A 20,345-nucleotide genomic window follows, 5' to 3' on the forward strand; every position below is an offset into this window, starting at 1 on the left:
TTTTGGTAGAGACGGGGTTTCTCCATGTTGGTCAGGCTGGTCTCCAACTCCCGACCTCAGGTGATCCACCCACCTCTGCCTCCCAAAGTGCTGGGATTACAGGTGTGAGCCACCGTGCCTGGCCTGTATCTTGGTTTTTAAATTTTCTGTTTTTTTCTTGATCACTGGCCAGAAGTCTGTCTCTCTTATTAGTCTTTTCAAAGAATCTGCTTTGGTTTGCTTGATTTTCACTGTTGTCTTTTGTTCTCTATTTTATTTCTGCCTTATTTCTTTCTTCTTTGAATTTATTTTTATTTATTTATTTTTTTGAAACGGAGTTTCACTCTTGTTGCCCAGGCCGGAGTGCAATGGCACGATCTCGGCTAACCACAACCTCCACCTCCCGGGTTCAAGTGATTCTCCTGCCTCAGCCTCCTGAATAGCTGGGATTACAGTCATGCGCCATGATGCCCAGGTAATTTTGTATTTTTAGTAGAGATGGAGTTTCTCCATGTTGGTCAGACTGGTCTTGAACTCCTGACCTCAGGTGATCTGCCCGCCTCAGCCTCCCAAAGTGCTGGATTACAAGGCGTGACTCACCCCGTCCGGCCTTTGTTTCTTTGAATTTAGAAATATAAACAATGTGTCATTGGCACAGAAACAGAAAAGTAGACCAATACAACAGCATAGATACAGACACGTGTATATAAAAACCTAATGTATAGGCTGGGCGCGGTGGCTCAAGCCTGTAATTCCAGCACTTTGGGAGGCCGAGACGGGCGGATCACGAGGTCAGGAGATCGAGACCATCCTGGCTAATATGGTGAAACCCCGTCTCTACTAAAAAATACAAAAAACTAGCCGGGCGAGGTGGCGGGCGCCTGTAGTCCCAGCTACTCAGGAGGCTGAGGCAGGAGAATGGCGTAAACCCGGGAGGCGGAGCTTGCAGTGAGCTGAGATCCGGCCACTGCACTCCAGCCTGGGCGACAGAGCGAGACTCCGTCTCAAAAAAAATAAAAATAAAAACCTAATGTATAACAAATCAAGGGAGAAAGGACAGTTGCTTAGTTAAAGGTGTTGAGAAAACTGGCTCATGACAGAGAACAATAAAACTGGATCCCTTCCTCATGACATGTACAAAAATGTATTCTAGGGGACGGGCACGGTGTCTCAACACCTGTAATCCCACCACTTTGGGAGGTCATGGTGGGCAGATCACTTGAGGTCAGGAGTTCGAGACTGGCCTGGTCAACCAGACATGGTGAAACACCATGTCTACTAAAAATACAAAAAATTAGCCGAATGTGGTGACATGTGCCTGTAGTCCCAGCTACTCAGGAGGCTGAGGCAGAAGAAGCGCTTGAACTCAGAAGGCAGAGATTGCAGTGAGCCAAGATCATGCCACTGCACTCCAGTCTGGGTGACAGGCAAGACCCTGTTTTTAAAAACAAAACAAAAGAAGAAGAAGGAAGAAGGAGGAGGAGGAAGGAGGAAGGAGGAGGATGAGGAAGGGGAAGAAGGAAGGGGAAGGACAAAAGAAGAAGGAAGAAAGAAAAAGAAAGAAGGAGAAGAAGACAGCAATGCTAATAGAAAATTAGCCAAAGCACACAATAGGCCATTTGCAGAGGAAGAAATTTGAAAAGCCAGCAGTATATAATGAGGTGTTCAAGATCTTTGCAAATCTGAGGAATTAAAATAACAGTGAGGTATCACTTTATCAGCCCGACAAATTTAAGAAGCAGGGTAATGCCAAGTGGCGGTGGGGGTGTAAGGACCTACAAACCCTCCTGCATGGCTAATGGGAGTGTGGACTAGGGCAGCTATTCCGAAGAGCTGTCTGGAAGTACCCTGTCAAATTAGATATGCATTTACTGGGCCAGGTGCGGTGGCTCACGCCTGCAATCCCAGCACTTTGGGAGGCTGAGGCAAGTGGAGAGCCTGAGGTCACTCAGGAGTTCCAGACCAGCCTGGCCATCATGGCAAAACCCTGTCCCTACCAAAAATACAAAAATTAGCTGGATGTGGTGGTGCGTGCCTGTAATCCCAGGTACTCAGGAGGCTGAGGCAGGAGAATCGCTTGAACCTGGGAGGCAGAGGTTGCAGTGAGCCAAGATCGCACCACTGCCCTCCAGCCTGGGTAACAGAATGAGACTCTGTCTCAAAAATAAAAAAAAGTAAATGCATTTACTGTATGACCCAACAATTCTGTTCCTGGGTACAATAAATCCCAGGGAAGTACACAGATATATAAGGGGCCATATGCAAGGGTGTTCATCACAGCATTAAGCACAAAAAGGGCAAAAACAAAATGTATGTCCCTCCAAATTAGAAGTTTCCAAGGGCAAAAAAAGCACAAGTCTTCTCTCATTAGTTTCCTAGCCTGTGTGCCCAGGTACCCTACAGTGCTGCATTTCAGTTCCAGGGGTGAGAGTTATCAATAGTTATAATTTTTAAAATAATTATAAATGTTTTTAAAGTATCTCTAGCATTTGCAACTGTGTTTTTCCAGTTTAAAATTATTTTGAAGGCCAGGCATGGTGGCTCACGCCTGTAATCCCAGCACTTTGGGAGGCTGAGGCAGGTGGATCACTCGAGGTTAGGAGTTCGAGACCAGCCTGACCAACATGATAAAGCCCCGTCTCTACTAAAAATACAAAATTAGCCAGACGTGGTGGTGCATGCCTATAATCCCAGCTACTCAGGAAGCTGAGACAGGAGAATCACTTGAACCCGGGAGCCAGAGGTTGCAGGGAGCCGAGATTGCGCCATTGCACTCTAGCCTGGGCAACAAAAGCGAAACTTTATCCCAAAAATAAAATAAGTAAAATAAAATTATTTTGAAATTATATTTGAACAGTGTGGTGTTTCACACAGTTCCCTCTTTGAACATCTTGGTCCAGTGCAAGATCTAGTGTGTGGCTCCTACTACTAGAGAGGAGCTGTGAGGGGCTGCAGTATACAGCACTTCTGTGACCTTCTGTGGGAATCATTCGACTTAACCTGATTTTTGCCTTGCTCCTGCTCATCAAGATACTTTGTTGTTGTGCATATGTGTAGTATTTAAATACTTATTAGATTCAATCTGCTCTTTTCACAATTTTTTCTGGTAACATGGAAGCTATATCTTTTATTATTAGAATCAGCATCTATTATTAGGCGCTGCTTTAAAGGAACATAACTGATTTCATTTTCTTAGTTGTTATTTACCCCATTGTTTTATCTTCCCTTCCTCCCTTCTTCCTCTTTCCTTTTTTCTTTCTCTCTGTCCCTCATTCTTTCTTGCTCTCACTCCCCAATTTCTCCTTCTCCCACTCTCTATTATTGGATTTTTTTTTGTAACGGCAGCACTTTTATTTTTCCTTACACAATGACGTGTTGCTGGGGCCTAATGTTCTCACATAACAGTAGAAAACCAAAATTTGTTGTCATCTCTTTAAAGAATTGAGAATTATGTACAAAAAAACCTTACATAAATTAAAAGGATGAATATATCTACAGGTGTAAATCCAAACCACTTCCAACTCAAGGCAAGTAACAGCCCACGATGTTCTTGCAGGAAAACATCAGCTAAGAAAGGAAACTGGGTCCTATGGCTTGGACTTTCCAACTCTGACAGACCAGAAGGACAGAAACAACTGGTTCAGGAGCCCTTGCCAGCCTCTAGAGAAATCCCAGAACACTCAGCCCTGACACATTAATACCCTGCACATATTGGAGACTGCTGGCCACGCAGACTCACCAAGCCACAGACTTGTCTTCCACAAGCACATTCTTACCTCAGCCACAAAGTGGCCAAGCCACATGTACTAAAGGTTGAAATCAAAGACATGTACAGGGTATTAAACACATACCAAGGGGAACAGTTAACTTGATTATAACTTGAATAGAAAGTCAAAATCAGCAACAAGTCTACAACCCAGTGCTGATATCAGATACAAGCTTCAAGGACAAATTTCTTTGTGTGTGTGTGGTTTTTTTTTTTTTGCTTGTTTGTTTGTTTGTTTTGAGACAGTCTCACCCTGTTCCTGTTGCCCAGGCTGGAGTGCAGCGGTGCAATCTCGGCTCACCACAACCTCTGCCTCCCAGGTTCAAGCGATTCTCCTGCCTCAGCCTCCCCAGTAGCTGGGATTATAGGCAAATGCCACCATGCCTGGCTAATTTTTGTATTTTTAGGAGAGATGGGGTTTCACCATGTTGGCCAGGCTGGTCTCGAACTTCTGACCTTGTGATCCACCTGTCTAGGCCTCCCAAAGTGCTGGGATCACAGGCATGAGCCACCACACCTGTCCACAAATTTCTTTTTGAAGGCTTATTCCAGTTTTGTGAGGCTAGCATGAGTTTTATGCATTTGCCAGGGGCAAATTTATACTCCTGAATAAACCCATGCAGCAAATGCTGAACATCTGCTCGCAGTCCATTTAGAGGCATTTGCAGTGGACGATGGAGGGGCCAGACTCGTCATACATAGCTAATTGCTAATCCACATCTGCTGGAAGGTGGACAGTGAGGCCAGGATGGAACCACCGATCCACACCGAGTACTTGTGCTGTGGGGGCATGATGATCTTGATCTTCATGGTGCTGGATGCCAGGGCGGTGATGCCAGGGTACATGGTGGTGCTGCCAGACAGCACTGTGTTGGCGTACAGGTCTTTGCGGATGTCCACGTCACACTTCATGATGGAGTTGAAGGTGGTCTTGTGGATGCCGCAGGATTCCATGCCCAAGAAGGAAGGCTGGAACAGTGCCTGCAGACACCAGAACCACTTGTTGCCGATGGTGATGACCTGACCTGGCCGTCAGGCAGCTTGTAGCTCTTCTCCGGGGAGAAGGAGGATGTGGCAGTGTCCATCTCCTGCTCGAAGTCCAGGGCGATGTGGCACAGCTTCTCGTTGATGTTGCGCACAGTCTCCTGCTTGGCCGTGATGGTGAAGCTCAGTGAGGATCTCCATGAGGTAGTTGGTCAGGTCCCAGCCATCCAGGTCCAGACGCAGGATGGCATGGGGGGAGGGCATGGCCCTCGTAGATGGGCACCATGTGGGTGACCCTGTCTCCAGAGTCTATGACAATGCCAGTGATGCACCCAGAGGCTTAGAGGGACAACACAGCCTGGATGGCCACATACATGGCTGGGGTGTTGAAGGTCTCAAACATGATCTGAGTCATCTTGTCTCTGTTGGCCTTGGGATTTGGGGGGCCTCACTCAGCAGCACTGGGTGCTTCTCCAGGGCCATGCACAGCTCGTTGTAGAAGGTGTGGTGCCAGATCTTCTCCTTGTCGTCCCAGATGGTGATGATGCCATGCTCGATAGGGTACTTCAGGGTCAGGATGTTGCGCTTGCTCTGGGCCTCAAGGCCCATGTAGGAGTCCTTCTGGCCCATGCCCACCATCACACCCTGGTGCAGGGGGGTGCCTGATGATGGAGGTGAACACAGCTCCAGGGCCATCCATCCCCAGCAAAGCCAGCTTTGCACATGCCAGAGCCATTATCAATGACGAGCGTGGCGATCTCTTCTTCCATTGCAACCTGTGGAGGAGCGGGGCGGCAGAGCCGTGGGAGGACATGGTGTACGGGCTGGTGGCAGCAAGTGAGTGTATTACTGGATTTTGAAGTTAACAATTAGCCAAATACTGAGTTTTGATGGAAATCATTCTGAATTATTTTCTTTTAAAAAAAATAGAAAGCATGTAACAGGAGAATTAATTAAATTGATTCCTTGGCTCGGTGGCTATGCCTGTAATCTCAGCACTTTGTGAGGCTGAGGTGGGTGGATCAGTTGAGTCCAGGAGTTTGAGACCATCCTGGGCAACATGGCGAAACCCCATTTCTACTAAAAATTCAAAAATTAGCCAAGCATGGTGGTGCGTGCCTGTAGTCCCAGCTACCCAGGAGGCTGAGGCATAAGAATTGCTTGAGCCTAGGAGGCAGAGATTGCAGTGAGCCGAGATTGTGCCACTGCACTCCAGCCTGGGCAGCAGAACCAGACCCTGTCTCAAAAACAAACAAAAAGTCTGTCTAGGCTGGGCATGGTGGCTCATGCCTGTAATCCCAGCACTTTGAGAGGCTGAGGCAAGTGGATCACCTGAGGTCAGGAGTTTGAGATCAACCTGGCCAACATGGTGAAACCCCATCCCTACTAAAAATACAAAAATTAGCTGGGCACGGTGGTACATGCCTGTAATCCCAGCTACTCGGGAGGCTGAGGCAGGAGAATGACTTGAACCTGAGAGGCAGAGGTTGCAGTCAGCCTAGATTGTACCACTGCACTCCAGCCTGTGTGATAGAGTGAGACTCTGTCTCAAAAGAAAAGAAAAAAAAAAATGTCCATACATGAGTGTAAGTAATACTTTGTGAATTTTTAGACTTTTTATTAACCACCAGAGAATATTTACTACACCTGGGTGTTTTTTTAAAGAATACTGTTTTTATTCTGAAATATGTAGACCATTTTGCATATATCAGCCAGTGTCCCTTACATAATTTATTTCATGTAATTTTCATCTTTCTCATGTAAAACAGTTACTATTTTTTTTTTTTTTTTTTTTTTTTTTTTTTTTTTTTGAGACGGAGTCTTGCTCTGTCGCCCGGGCTGGAGTGCAGTGGCCGGATCTCAGCTCACTGCAAGCTCCGCCTCCCGGGTTTATGCCATTCTCCTGCCTCAGCCTCCGGAGTAGCTGGGACTACAGGCGCCCGCCACCTCGCCCGGCTAGGTTTTTGTATTTTTAGTAGAGACGAGGTTTCACCGTGTTAGCCAGGATGGTCTCGATCTCCTGACCTCGTGATCCACCCATCTCGGCCTCCCAAAGTGCTGGGATTACAGGCTTGAGCCACCGCGCCCGGCCAACAGTTACTATTTTTAATCTTTCCCATGTAAATCTCAGTTCAGCCACTTAGTGGACCCAGTCTCCAGGCAGCTGCCTTAGTCTTTCCGTGTCTCAAGTACTTCTAATCCATATTGTAGAGTGAGGTGAATTTATAGATTTCAAGATCTATAAGTTCTATAGATCTATAGATGAATTTATAGATTTCAGGATTATACCTGGGTTTTTAAAAATGTTTCAATGCAATTTATTTTAAAGCACTCTTAATGGATTTAAGTTTTATTTTTAAATGCATTAAAATTTAAATTAATTTTTGAACATTTAAAACATTATTTTTTAACATTTAAAATTAATTTTTCTTTTTGGTAGATACTGGGTCTCACTATGTTGCCAGAGCTAGTCTTGAACTCCTGGCCTCAAGAAATCCTACCGCCTCAGCCTCCCAAAGTGCTGGGATAGAGGCACAAGCCACCATGCTTGGCCAAAATTAATTTTTGAGCCCAACATGGTGGCCCACACCTGTAGTCCCAGTTACTCAGGAGGCTGAGGCAAGAGGATTGCTTGAGCCCAGGAGTTTGAGTTTGTGGCATACGATGATTGTGCCTATGAATAGCCATTGTACTCAAGCCCGGGCAATATAACTAGACCCCATCTCTAAATAATAGTAATTTTTTAGAACCTAACATGTAAATTTAATTTATACAAATATTTATTTTAAAATCTGTATTAGGGTTCTCCAGGGAAACAGAATCAATAGGATATATATGAGCGAGTGAGCTAGAGAGAGAGAAAGACAGACAAAGATTCATTGTAGGGAGTCAACTCACATGATTGTGTAGGTTGACAAGTCCCAATATCTGCAAGGTGAGTTGTCAGGAGGAAGACCCAGGAGTACCAATGGTGTAGTTCCAGTTCAAAGGCTGGCAGACTCAAGACCCAGGAAGAGCTGATATTTCCGCTTAAGTCTGAAGGGAAGAAAATGCTGATATTCTAGTTTGAAGGCGGGCAGGAGAATTCACTCTTACTTCGGGGAGGGTAATCCTTTTTGTTCTATTCAGGCCTTCAACTGATTGGGTGAGGCCCACCAACATCAGGGAGGGCAATCTGCTTTACTCAGTCTACCAATTTAAATGTTCCTATGTTCCTATCACCCAGGAACATCCCCAAAGAAACCCCAGAATAATGTTTGACCAAATATCTGGGCACCCCAAGACCCAGTCAAGTTGACACATATAATTGTCCATCACAAATCCATGCCTTGTGAACTTGGCACCCATATAACACCTCCTTAAACCATATTTAATCGTCAAATGAAGACCATAACAAGGTCATAATTCCGTCTAACGTGATAAAACTATTCTGCCTACAACCGAAAGCGCACTAACCATTTCCCCAGCAAAAGAGGTAAAGTCCTTTACTGATGTTTACTCTTTTCTTTGATATCCTGTAACTTAAATACTATGATGTAAAGTTAACAATTCTTAAATACTATTATTTAAAGCCAATACACCTTATATTACACGATAAGGGAATAAGAGAGGGAAGAAAACATAAGTATTTGATATATACAAACAAATATATTCATAACAAAATAAGGAGGAAATATGGCAATTGCAGCCCTTGTTTCTGTAACTAGTCACATGATAACTGATATTTATAACTACCTTCTTCCACTATCCATTCCATATTCTTCAGCAAGCAACTCAGCTAGTCATAGTTCTTTACTGGTAGGGTAACCCAAACCTTCATTGCTGTAAAATCTGGGCCATTAGTAGTTCTGCCTAGATTGGGTTGTTGTCATTTTCCATTGACCTTAGTCATAAGGGATGGTAACACTCAGAGATTCTCTAGAGGATTTCCTGTATTCTAGAATACTCTTCCTTCTCTCCATTGTGGAGTAGTAGTCCAGTTTCCCCTTGGTAGACAGATCAGTCACTCCAACCAACACCAGAACTCCCTTCTTTGCCTTAACTTCTAGCTCAATGGAATCGTTGTGTCTCCTGGTAGAAGCATTCCTCCCTTTGGAACTGAAACCTCTAGGCTAGCAGACCAAAAGGTCTCTGTAACAGGAGGAGAAATTTTGCTAGTGGGTCACTAGGGTTGATGGGGACCCATTGATTTCCACCCATTGATTCATGGATCTGTGAATCCTGGCTGTGGGAGAAACAACACCATATATTAGATACAGATTCAGAGTATATAGAGACTTCTGGAGAATCTTACCCTAGCCCTGCAAGGTATTGTAACCTAGCTGGCACTGTAACTAAGTCTTCCAAAGTCCATTCCACCATTCTTTCAAGCCAGCTATTTCAGGATGGTGGGGAACATGGTGAGAGCAGTGAATTCCATGAGCATGGGCCCATTGCTGCACTTCTTTGGCTGTGAAGTTAGTTCCTTAACCAGAAGCAATGCTGTATGGAATATTATGATGGTGGATAAGGAATTCTGTAAGACCATGGATGGTAGTTTAGGCAGAAGCTTTGTGTGCATGGAAGGCAAACCAGTATCTAGAGTGTCTGTTCCAGTAAGGACAACACATTGCTTCCTTACTGATGGAAGCAATCCAGAGTAATCAACCAGATAGCTGACAGATCTCCCCAGGAATTATGCCATATTGGAAACTCAGTGATAGTCTCTGCTGGTGGTAGATTAGACACTCAGCAGTGGTCATAGTCAGGTTGGCTTTCATGAGTGGGAGTGCATGTTGCTGAGCCCATGCATAACCTCCATCCCTGGCACCATGGCCACTTTGTTCATGAACCCATTGGGCAATGAGGGGATAGCTGGGGAAAGAGGCTAACTGGTATTCACAGAAACGATTATTCTGTCCACTTGACTATTAAAATCCTCCTCTGCTGAGGTCACCTTTGGTGAGGATTCACATGGGACATAAATATCTTCACTTTTTTTGACCCACATAAGGAAGTCTATCCATATACCTTTTCCTCAGATTTCCTTGTCACTAGTTTTCCAACATGTTCCTCCCAAGTCCCTGACCATCTAACCAGACCATTTGTCACACCCCACAAATCAGTATATGATTGCATATCTATCCCTTTTTCCTTCCAAGCAAAGTGAACAACTAGGTGCACTGCTTGGGAGTTCTACCCACTGGGAGGATTTCCTTTCACTGTCCTTCAGGGATGTCCTAGGAAGGGGTGATAGTGCTGCAGCTGTCCACTTTGGGGTGGTGCCTACATACCATGCAGAACCATCTGTAAACCAGGCCCAAGTCTTCTCTTCCTCTGTCAGCTGACTGTTGGGAACTCCCCATGAGGCCACAGGTGCAGACTAGGAGAGAGAAGACTGTGTATCAGGAGTGGAGACCATGAGCATTTGGGCCACTTCTTCATATAGCTTGTGCCTTCAGGGCCTGCTCAGGCCCCATCACATATTTACCACTTCCATTTGGTGATGGAGCACTGGTGTGCACACCCAACTTTATGGCTTGCTGGGTCAGATAACACCCAGATCATGATGGGCAGCTCAGGTCACATGGTAACTTGGTAGCCTATGGTCAAGTGTTGTTTCTGCTAAAACCCAGTAGCAGATCAAGAGCTGTTCTCAATAGGAGAGTGGTTATCTGCAGGAGATGGCAAGTCTTTGCTCTAAAATCCTAAGGGCCTGAGCTGTGGTTCACCTATGGGGGCCTGCCAAGAGCTCCGAACAACATCCCTAAATGCCACTGTCATTTCAAGCACCACTGTCATTGGATCTGCTGGAGCATATGCCTCAAGTGGCAGAGCAGCTTGCAGAGCATCCTGGAGCTGTTGCAGAGCCTTCTCTTATTCTGGACCCCACTCAAAACTAGCAGCTTTTCAGGTTGCTTCATAAATAGGCCAGAGAAACAAAGCCATATGAGTAATATGTTGCCTCCAAAATCCAAGGAGGTCCTATATATTAGTCTGTTTTCACACTGCTAATGAAGACATATCTAAGACTGGGTAATTTATAAAGGAAAGAGATTTAATTGACTCCCAGTTCCACATGGCTGAGGAGGCCTCACAATCGTAGTGGAAGGGGAATGAGCAGCAAAGTCACATCTTACATAGTGGCAGGCAAGAGAGCTTCTGCAGGGGAATTCCCATTGACAAAATCATCAGATCTCGTGAGACTTATTTGCTACCACAGAACAGTATGGGGGAAACTGCCCCATGATTCAGTTGGCTCCACCTGGCCCCACCCTTGACACGTGGGGATGATTACAATTCAAGGTGAGATTTGGGTGGGGACACAGCCAAACCATATCACCCTACTAGGTGTTGTGCCTCATTTTTCGGTTTTAGGAGGGCCCAGATGCAACAAGTTACCCTTCATTTTAGCAGGAATATCTCTGGCCAGGCACAGTGGTTCATGCCAGTAATCTTAGCACTTTGGGAGGCCAAGGCAGACAGATCACTTGACCTTAAGAGTTTGAGAACAGCCTGCACAACATACCGAGACTCTGTCTCAAAAAAATTAAAAAATCAGGCTGGGCAGGGTGGCTCATGCCTGTAATCCCAGCACTTTGGGAGGCCGAGGCAGGCAGATCGCTTGAGGTCAGGAGTTCGAGATCAGCCTGGCTAACATGGTGAAACCCCTTCTCTACTAAAAATACAAAAATTATCTGGGCATGGTGGTACGCACCTGTAGTTCCAGTTACTTGGGAGGCCGAGGCAGGAGAATCACTTGAACCCGAGAGGCAGAGGTTGCAGTGAGCCTAGATTGTGCCACTGCACTCCAGCCTGGGCAACAAGACTGAGACTCCATCTCAAAAAAAGCAAACAAAAAAAATCAAATAGAGGGAGTATCTCCATATGCCCTACACCACTGAAGCCCTAGGAATTTCACTGAGGTAGAAGGCCCCTGGAGTTTTTTTCGGATTTATTTTCCACTCTCTGTCATGCAACTGTCTTACCAATGTCTAGAGTAGGTACTAGTTCTCTCTCACTAAATCCAGTCACCATAATCTCATTGATGTCATGGACCAGTGTGATATCTCTTGAAAGGGAAAAATGATCAAGATGCCACTGGGTGCAGCGGCTCATGCCTGTAATCCCAGCACTTTGGGAGGCCAATGCAGGAAGATTACTTGAGCCCAGGAGTTTAAGACCAGCCTGGGCAATGTATTGAGACCCTGTTTCTACAAAAAAATTTTAAAAAATTAGCCACATGTGGTGATACATGCCTGGGGTTCTAGCTACTCGGGAAGCTAAAGAGGGAAGATTGAGCGTGGGATGTCGGGGCCACAGTGTGCTCTGATCATGCCACTGCACTTCAGCCTGGGCGAGAGAATGAGACCCTGTCTCAAAAAAAAAAAAAAAAAAAAAGAAAGAAAGAAAGATCCCTGTGAACTAAATTATGACATAGTGTTGGAGAGTTGATGTATCCCTAATGTAGGCAGTGAAGGTGTATTTCTGGCCTTTCCAAATAAAAGCAAACTGCTTCTGATGGGTTTTATGGACAGGGATGGAGAAAAGGTCATTTGCCAGATCAATAGCTGTATACCAAGTACCTGGGGATGTGTTAATTTGCTCAAGCAGTGAAACCACATCTGGCACAATGGCTGCAATTAGAGACACCACTGGGTTAAACTTAATCTAGTGTCATCCTCCAAGATCCATCTGTCTTCTGCACAGGACAAATAGGAGGGTTCAATGGGGATGTGGTGGGAATCACCACTGTAAGAGTTAAAGTGGAAAGAAACACAAAATGTGGCTTAACAGTTAAAGACAGATTTATTTTAGAGAAAATAAACCTGAGAGGGGCTTCTGGCCGATTTCAGTCAGGAGCACTTTCTCTTACAGACTAAGAGTTATATATTGGTTTTAGGGTAAGAGGGCTTATTACAAGCTTGGAATGTTTCTGTGTGGGGGAGAAGTTTTACAGGAGTTAAAATGTCTCTGGGCAGAGGGGAGGTTATCTTTGGGCTGACATCTTTCCGGCCAGAAGAGGTTTATCTCGAGGCTGGCATCTTCCCACCCAGAGGGGGTTTATCTGAGGGCTAGCATGTCTCTGGTTGGGGAGAAGTTCGGGGTGTTTCTGGTTGGAGATGTTTGTGGTTTACGGTCGTGCTGACCTCAGCCATTACGCTGATGCCCTTTGGATTTAGGCAGTTTTTTATTAAGGTGAATTTTAAAATGACAGTGCTTGTTCAAGATGGCAGTACTCCTGCTCTGTCAACCGCACCTGTATCTTTCAAGTCCTTAATGTTGGCATTAATTTCTGCAGTCCCCTAGGAACCTGGTATTGCTTTTGATATATTATTTTCCTAGGTAGAGGCAGCTCTATTGACTTCCACTTGACCTTTCTCACCACAGTAGCCCTCACTCCACAGGTCAGAGAACCAGTGTGGGATTGTCAGCTGCTGAGTATATCTATTTCAATTACACATTTTAGAACTGGGGAAATAACCACAGCACGGGATTGGGTATCCACTTGGTCCACTGTGATATGGACATGAGCTAAAATTCCATTGATACTGTAACCTTCATAAGCCACTATTCTGACGTGATCACAGTGATATTTTGGGTCTCCTGGAGTAAATGTCAAAGCCTATGTCCAGTAATTCCCAAAAGGTCTGATTATTTCCTTTTTCTCAATGCAGTTATCCTAGTTAAAGGCTGTAGGTACCCTTTGGTGAAGGCTGAAAGATACAGCATAGATTTTAGATAGTTTTCTGGGGTTCTTACTCAAGGAAGACTCAGTCTCCCCTTCATTCAAGGTATTCTAGGTCTCTAAGCTGGCTCAAGCCTGGAAATATTTTTTTAATAGAACATCAAATACCAAACTAAATTTATTTTGCTAAGAGAAATTGATGAACAAAAAGAGAAATAAGTACAGTCTAAATTTTAGATATATGGGGAAAAACCCTGAGATTACTAATTGTGTATCACAATCCTCTTATGTACATCCTGAAAATGATGGTATCAATATAATACGTACAGTGGATTTACATTTTAAACTTGATCTGTTACCGTTGAATATTTGTCTTACACTGAAAACAAATTCTGACATCTTCAGGAAACCAATATGAATACGCTAAATATTGGCTTAAAATAGTTAAACCCCTTAATAACTTCCTTCAAATAGTTTCTATTATTTCACTGCTTAAGTTCAGCGTTTGAATAACAAAGGTAACATAAGTTCTTAAGATCTCAAAGGCCCATTACATTCTATTAATAACAACCAAACAACGTATTTACTGAAAATAGTATTTTTTCTTTGCCTTCCAGTTTTACACTTTTTAAAAACACAAAATTGGACAAGATCAAATAACTAGGTGGTAAAACACTGACTTTAAAAAATTACATCTTTAAACCCATGAGAATCGTAATTCCAAGTATGGCCATTGGGGGCAACCTATAAACCTTTGACCCTTTCTTAACACTGACACTATGTGACTGACTTTTCACAAAGAAAACACAAATGCCATTAAGAAAGTGTATTTTTCTGGCCGGGCGCAGTGGCTCAAGCCTGTAATCCCAGCACTTTGGGAGGCCGAGACGGGCGAATCACGAGGTCAGGAGTTCGAGACCATCCTGGCTAACACAGTGAAACCCCGTCTCTACTAAAAAATACAAAAAGCTAGCCGGGCGAGGTGGCTGGCGCCTGTAGTCCCAGCTACTTGGGAGGCTGAGGCAGGAGAATGGCGTAAACCCGGGAGGCGGAGCTTGCAGTGAGCTGAGATCCGGCCACTGCACTCCAGGCCGGGCGACAGAGCGAGACTCCGTCTCAAAAAAAAAAAAAAAAGAAAGTGTATTTTTCCTTGACACACTCTGCAGTCTTGGTTAACAGACTCTGAGGCTCCAAACATGTAAACAGTTTATCCTGTATTATGAAAGAGCAAAGTTGTGATAGCAATATAATGAACAATAAAGTATAGTTCTCCCAAGAAAGAGCTAAAAGATTGAGAAGTGCTGCATTCTTGAAGTCGGTTCAGTTTTACCCAAGCTTATTTTAGGTAATCAAAACCTAGAGCAGTGAGCTTAGGTAAAACTTATTAAGGAATACTGAAAGCTAGATTTATTTGCTGCATTTATCTTCATTGTGGACAACACGATTAGAAATCCCAGAATCAGAGATGAAAGCATAGTTTTTCCTGAGATTCAATACTATGCTGGAACCCCACCCCCACCCCCTTGAAAACCAATATATTCCATTTCAGCCTTCATAGGTCGACTAATAAAAAAGTCTCATAATTTAGGCACACACTTTGGCCAAGTTTAGCCTTACCACATCTAAAAAAAATTCATGTATAAAACAAGTTTCAGTTCAAAAATATAGATTACTTTTTAAGAAGAACCTGCAGGAAATATGAAAATAATTAAATCTGGTAGAAAGGAACTGTTACACCTGCCTGTAATTGAGGAGGCTGAGGCAGGCAGATCATTTAAGCTCAAGAGTTCGAGACCAGCCTGCCTAATGTACGTTATAGTATCATTAGGTACAGCCGTTCTCCAGGCAGCTTGTTTTACTGTTTAGACTGAGGTACTCAACACAGATTTCCTAATTCATGTTACTAAGAGGCACCCTTAAAGTGCTCCACTTCATTGCTTGGTGCTCCAAAAACCATGCTGGCCCCACTGCCCTGTCCTTTCAAAGAAGCATAATGGCAGCTATTCTGGACGAAGAGCGAGATCTTTGGAGATTTTTTTCTTCTAGAGGATTAAGAAATCTTTAAGACTTACAGGTTCAGACATACATTCATTACAACAGTCTAGATTGCTTCAAAATATGAAATGAGGCCAGGCGCAGAGGCTCACGCCTGTAATCCCACCACTTTGGGAGGCCGAAGCGAGTGGATCACGAGGTCAGGAGATCGAGACCATCCTGGTTAACACGGCAAAACCCCATCTCTACTAAAAATACAAAAAATTAGCTGGGCATGGTGGCAGGCGCCTGTGGTGGCAGCTACTTGGGAGGCTGAGGCAGGAGAATGGCATGAACCCGGGGGGCAGAGCTTGCAGTGAGCCGAGATAGTGCCACTGCACTCCAGCCTGGGCGACAAAGCAAGACTTCATCTCAAAAAAAAAAAAAAAGAAAAAAGAAATAAATATATATATATATGTATAATGAAGGTGAAATTAACTTTTACATTTAATTTTATACCTCAAATTTCTATATCACTAAGATGCCAATGTTTTAATAAAAAAGAAAATAGAGTATAAAATTCAGTATCACCTATTTGTCTCAACTACAAGTACAGTGAGTATTAAACAACAATGATAATATGGGAATGAAAACTTGTAGATTTGCCCAAATTAACTTTATTTCTCCAAATTTGAGGTGTATGGCAAGCTGAATGTTTGTTCTCTCTGCAATTGTTAGTTACATTATCAGCTTAACACTTTCAAACACTGCAGGAGGCATTTCTCTGTTCACACAGACTTAAGCACATATATACTGAGCTGTAAACAGTTTGCCTTCCACGTTTGGTCTCTATTGGACTGAACGAAGGGGGGCGAACATGGGAATAAAATACAAGAGACAAAAGAGTATATTTGGAAGAAGGGATCAGGGGGTACCTTGCCTCTAGTGGACAAGGGCCCTGAGCTTTACACAGCCCTCCATATTTATTAGGCAAAAGAGCGAAATAGCGGGGTGGTGGGGGTGTGATTGTCGGGTGTCAGTCGGCCATTTGAACTACACACCCAGGGCAGTGGGGCCAGCATGGTTTTTGGAGCACCAAGCAATGGAAATGGAGCACTTTAAGGGTGCCTCTTAGTAACATGAATTAGGAAATCTGTGTTGAGTACCTTGGTCTAAACAGTAAAAACGGCCGGGCGCGGTGGCTCAAGCCTGTAATCCCAGCACTTTGGGAGGCCGAGACGGGCGGATCACGAGGTCAGGAGATCGAGACCATCCTGGCTAACACGGTGAAACCCCATCTCTACTAAAAATACAAAAACTAGCCGGGCGAGGTGGCGGGCGCCTGTAGTCCCAGCTACTCGGGAGGCTGAGGCAGGAGAATGGCGTAAACCCGGGAGGCGGAGCTTGCAGTGAGCTGAGATCTGGCCACTGCACTCCAGTCCGGGCGACAGAGCGAGACTCCGCCTCAAAAAATAATAATAATAAACAGTAAAAACAAGCTGCTTGGAGAACAGCAGGCTTTGAATTACATCCTTTAAATAGGCGCTAATTTTCTCCATAGGTAACTTCAAGGAGCCATCTGGGAGTGATGTCCCTCAGCAAACCTTTTGGTGGCAGGACAGTGTGAGTTTGCCCACATCCTGCATTCATGATAAACAGTTTGCTGTTTGATCATATAGACTCCAGCGAAATGTTGAGTTGGTCACATCCCACGGGCCTTCAGCTCCCTGCATATCCCCCTTTTTGTTTATGTATTAATGGAAAGAATATAAGTCCAGGCTGGGCAGCTCTTATTATCCAATTGGTGGTCCATTGAATTTTACAGAAAATGTAGCATTAGAGCTGTGTCGTGACTCTTATCAGCCCTCTCTCCGTCTTTGCACTCAGGCTTAGCTGGCTCATGGCTCATACCAGAGAGACCAGGCCCATGGTTGGCCACCCTGGGTTCCTCCAGTCTCCCGTTCCATGGTTGCATGCACAGTTTGTCCATCTCCTGTAAACACACAAGCATACCATCTTCCCCAGATCAGTAAATCTACCGGACCTTTCCATCGTCCTTCTTTTGGGGATTTCCATAACACTTTCGGATAAACTTTCCTCTTCCTCTAACACTTGCCAGTGTCTTTTTGCTGGAGTCTTACCATTCGTACCAGGAGTCAATAAATTTACAGTAAATAAGGCTAAATGTAGTTTTGATTGAGGTGGTAGTTGGCCTCATATACCCCCTTTTGTCTTTTCAACATGCGTTGTAATGTCTGATGTGCCTGCTCTATGCCTTGTCCTCTAGGATTATAAGGAATTCCTGTTTTATGGGTTATAGCCCAAAGCTGTAAGAAATTTTGAAAAGCATGACTAGTATAAGTGGGTCCACTGTTAGTTTTTAATTGTTTAGGAATTCCCATATAAGCAAATAATGACAGACAATGTTGCTGTACATGACCAGCTGTCTCACCTATTTGGCATGTAGCATGCAGCATATGAGAATAAGTGTCTATAGTCACATGAACATAGCTAAGCTTGCCAAAGGTTGCTATGTGTGTAACATCCGTTTGCCAAATTTCATCGGGAGCCAAACCTCGTGGGTTACAGCCTTCTACAGGTATGGCTCCAGGGAGATGCTGGCAAATAGGACAGGCTTGTATTATAGCCCTAGCTTGACTGCGAGATAAATGGAACATGCAAGTAAGGGCGGAAGTATTTTGGTGCAGAAGTGCATGAGACGCTTGAGCTTGCTGAAACACAGAACTAATTAGTTTGTTTGCTTTCTCATTACTTAGAGAAGTGGCCCAGGAAGTTGTATGTGAGAGTGAATATGAGAAATATGAAAAGGAGCTGTACGAGAACAAATAACTTATTGAAGTCTTGAAAATAAATTAAGCAGTTCTGGGTCTAGTGTACTTCTAATTGTAGCAGTTTTTATGCAACTGGCTACATTTATAACCTAAGCTGAATCACAGACAATGTTGATATGATCTGAAGCTGTGAGCTGTAAAACCTGAATGACTGCAATTAGCTGAGCATTGAGCAGAAACCCCAGAGGTCATTATTGTTTTTGGACCTTTTTGGAACAACAAATACCGGTGAATTTTAGGGACTTTTCTATATGTTCTGCATTTAATTGCTCTTTTACCAACAGATGAAGTTGATCTAGTGTCTTATGTGTTAGGGGCCATTGATCCACCCGCACAGGTTTGTCACTAAGCAATGCTAATGGTAAGGCAGTGGGCAGAGGAGAAATATCATGATCCCCGTCAGAAATCCTGACATTCTAGCCCTTTTTTATTTGTTTTTCCAGTTACTGATATCGGGTTAGAATTTCACTGTAGAAATTTTCTTAAACCTTTTTCCTTTTGATATCCCATGTCTTTCAACATTTTAAATCCTGGGTTATTAAAGTTTTCATTTGTAAGTCTCATATCCCATGCTGTAAGTCTCGACCCCATAAATTGATAGCTATATTTGCAACGTAAGGCTGAAAAGTATATGACTGTCCATCTGGACCAAAACAAGATAAAATCTCAGCGCTTTGTTGAACACTTTGAGCTGTTCCTATACCCACTAGGGGCATAGAAGTTAATTATAAGGGCCAGGATGGGGGCCAATTGTCTTTAAATATTACTGATACATCAGCTCCTGTATTCATAAGCCCATAAAATTTCTTTTCTTTAATTTGTACTACACAGATGGGTCTATTAGAGGCTATGGGTTAGGCTAGACAGATTTCCTGTATAGTTGTGCTCCCAAATCCTTTATTTCCTCGTTTCTCCTTTTGTGGAGAAGGGTGTAATTTGCAGGGAATAAGCAATAATTAGCAATATATTCTCCTGGTTCAAAACCCCAAAGATTTTGTGACATTAAAACTACTTGAATTTCTCCTTCATAATCGGAGTCCATCACTTCTGGGACTACAGTGATGCCTTGCAAGTTAAGATGGCTTTTGCCTAAAATTAGTCCCATGTATCCTATTGGTAAAGGTCCCCAAATACCAGTGGGAACTTTGATAGGTTTGTCTCCACCAACTAATGTGATTTTTTTCTCTGGTGGGTAGATTTAATTCTACGCTTCCTGGTGTTTCTGGGGTGAGGGAATCAATGTGCCTCCGGGAACCCATTCCTGAAACGGGGTTGAGATCTGTACTGGGAATGCCCTCATTGTTTGTGGGGCCCGGGTTCAGGCCCCTGTCTCATTTCCTGGCAGGGGGGTGCCATTTTGATGAAATTTTGAGCAGCACTGATTAGTCCAGTGATTTCCTTTGTTACAGCGAGGACAAAGTCCTGGTGTTTTTTCCACTGGGGTTGGGGGGTTGCAGGGGGAACAGCACTGTAAGGTCCTTTCTGTCCTGAGATCTGGCAACATTCCTTTTTAAAATGTCCAGTTTTTCCACAATTATAACGTTTTCCCATTTTAGGGTTTGACCCTTGGCTTCTTTTAGATTTGTCAACTGCTAAATTAGCCATTGCTTGCACTAACATTGCAGACTGATGAAGCTCAGTTCCTACATCCTGACAAGCTCTGAGAAAATTTCCCAAGTTTTTTATACACCTCCCTGGTGCCAGTGCATATTTGCATTCTCAAAAGCTAGAGTTAAGGTTAGCATTTCTGCAGCCACGGTATGAGGAATCTGATGCTTCACTGCCTCTTGTAATCTTGCAAGAAATTGCACATAGGGTTCCTGTGATCCTTGCAATTATATGTAAAAAGGATTGTTCTGGGACTCCCTCTTCAGGAATTGTGGCCCAGGCTTATTTAGCAGCCTGTGCACACTGCTGATAAGCAGTGTCGGGGCATGCCATTTGACGTTCCAGATCTGAGTAAGGGCCATTACCTAACAGCATATCCTCTGTAATGTCTCCGTGTCCAGCAACACGGTTCTGTCTAGCCTGGTTTGCACACACTTTTTGTCAATTTAAATTCCATGTCAGATATGCACTCACAGACAAGCAAGTTCGCGCCAAGTGTTTCACATCAAAGGGC

At 44.0% G+C, this 20,345-nt stretch overlaps 1 pseudogene; it reads right to left on the reverse strand.

Annotated features, from left to right (window-relative positions):
• Positions 1–4,188: 4,188 nt before the first annotated feature.
• The window catches only part of LOC104663375, a 33,139-nt pseudogene continuing 16,982 nt past the window's right edge, over positions 4,189–20,345 (reverse strand).

Source organism: Rhinopithecus roxellana, chromosome 7, assembly GCF_007565055.1.
Source record: "Rhinopithecus roxellana isolate Shanxi Qingling chromosome 7, ASM756505v1, whole genome shotgun sequence".
NCBI classification, from domain to species: domain Eukaryota; kingdom Metazoa; phylum Chordata; class Mammalia; order Primates; family Cercopithecidae; genus Rhinopithecus; species Rhinopithecus roxellana.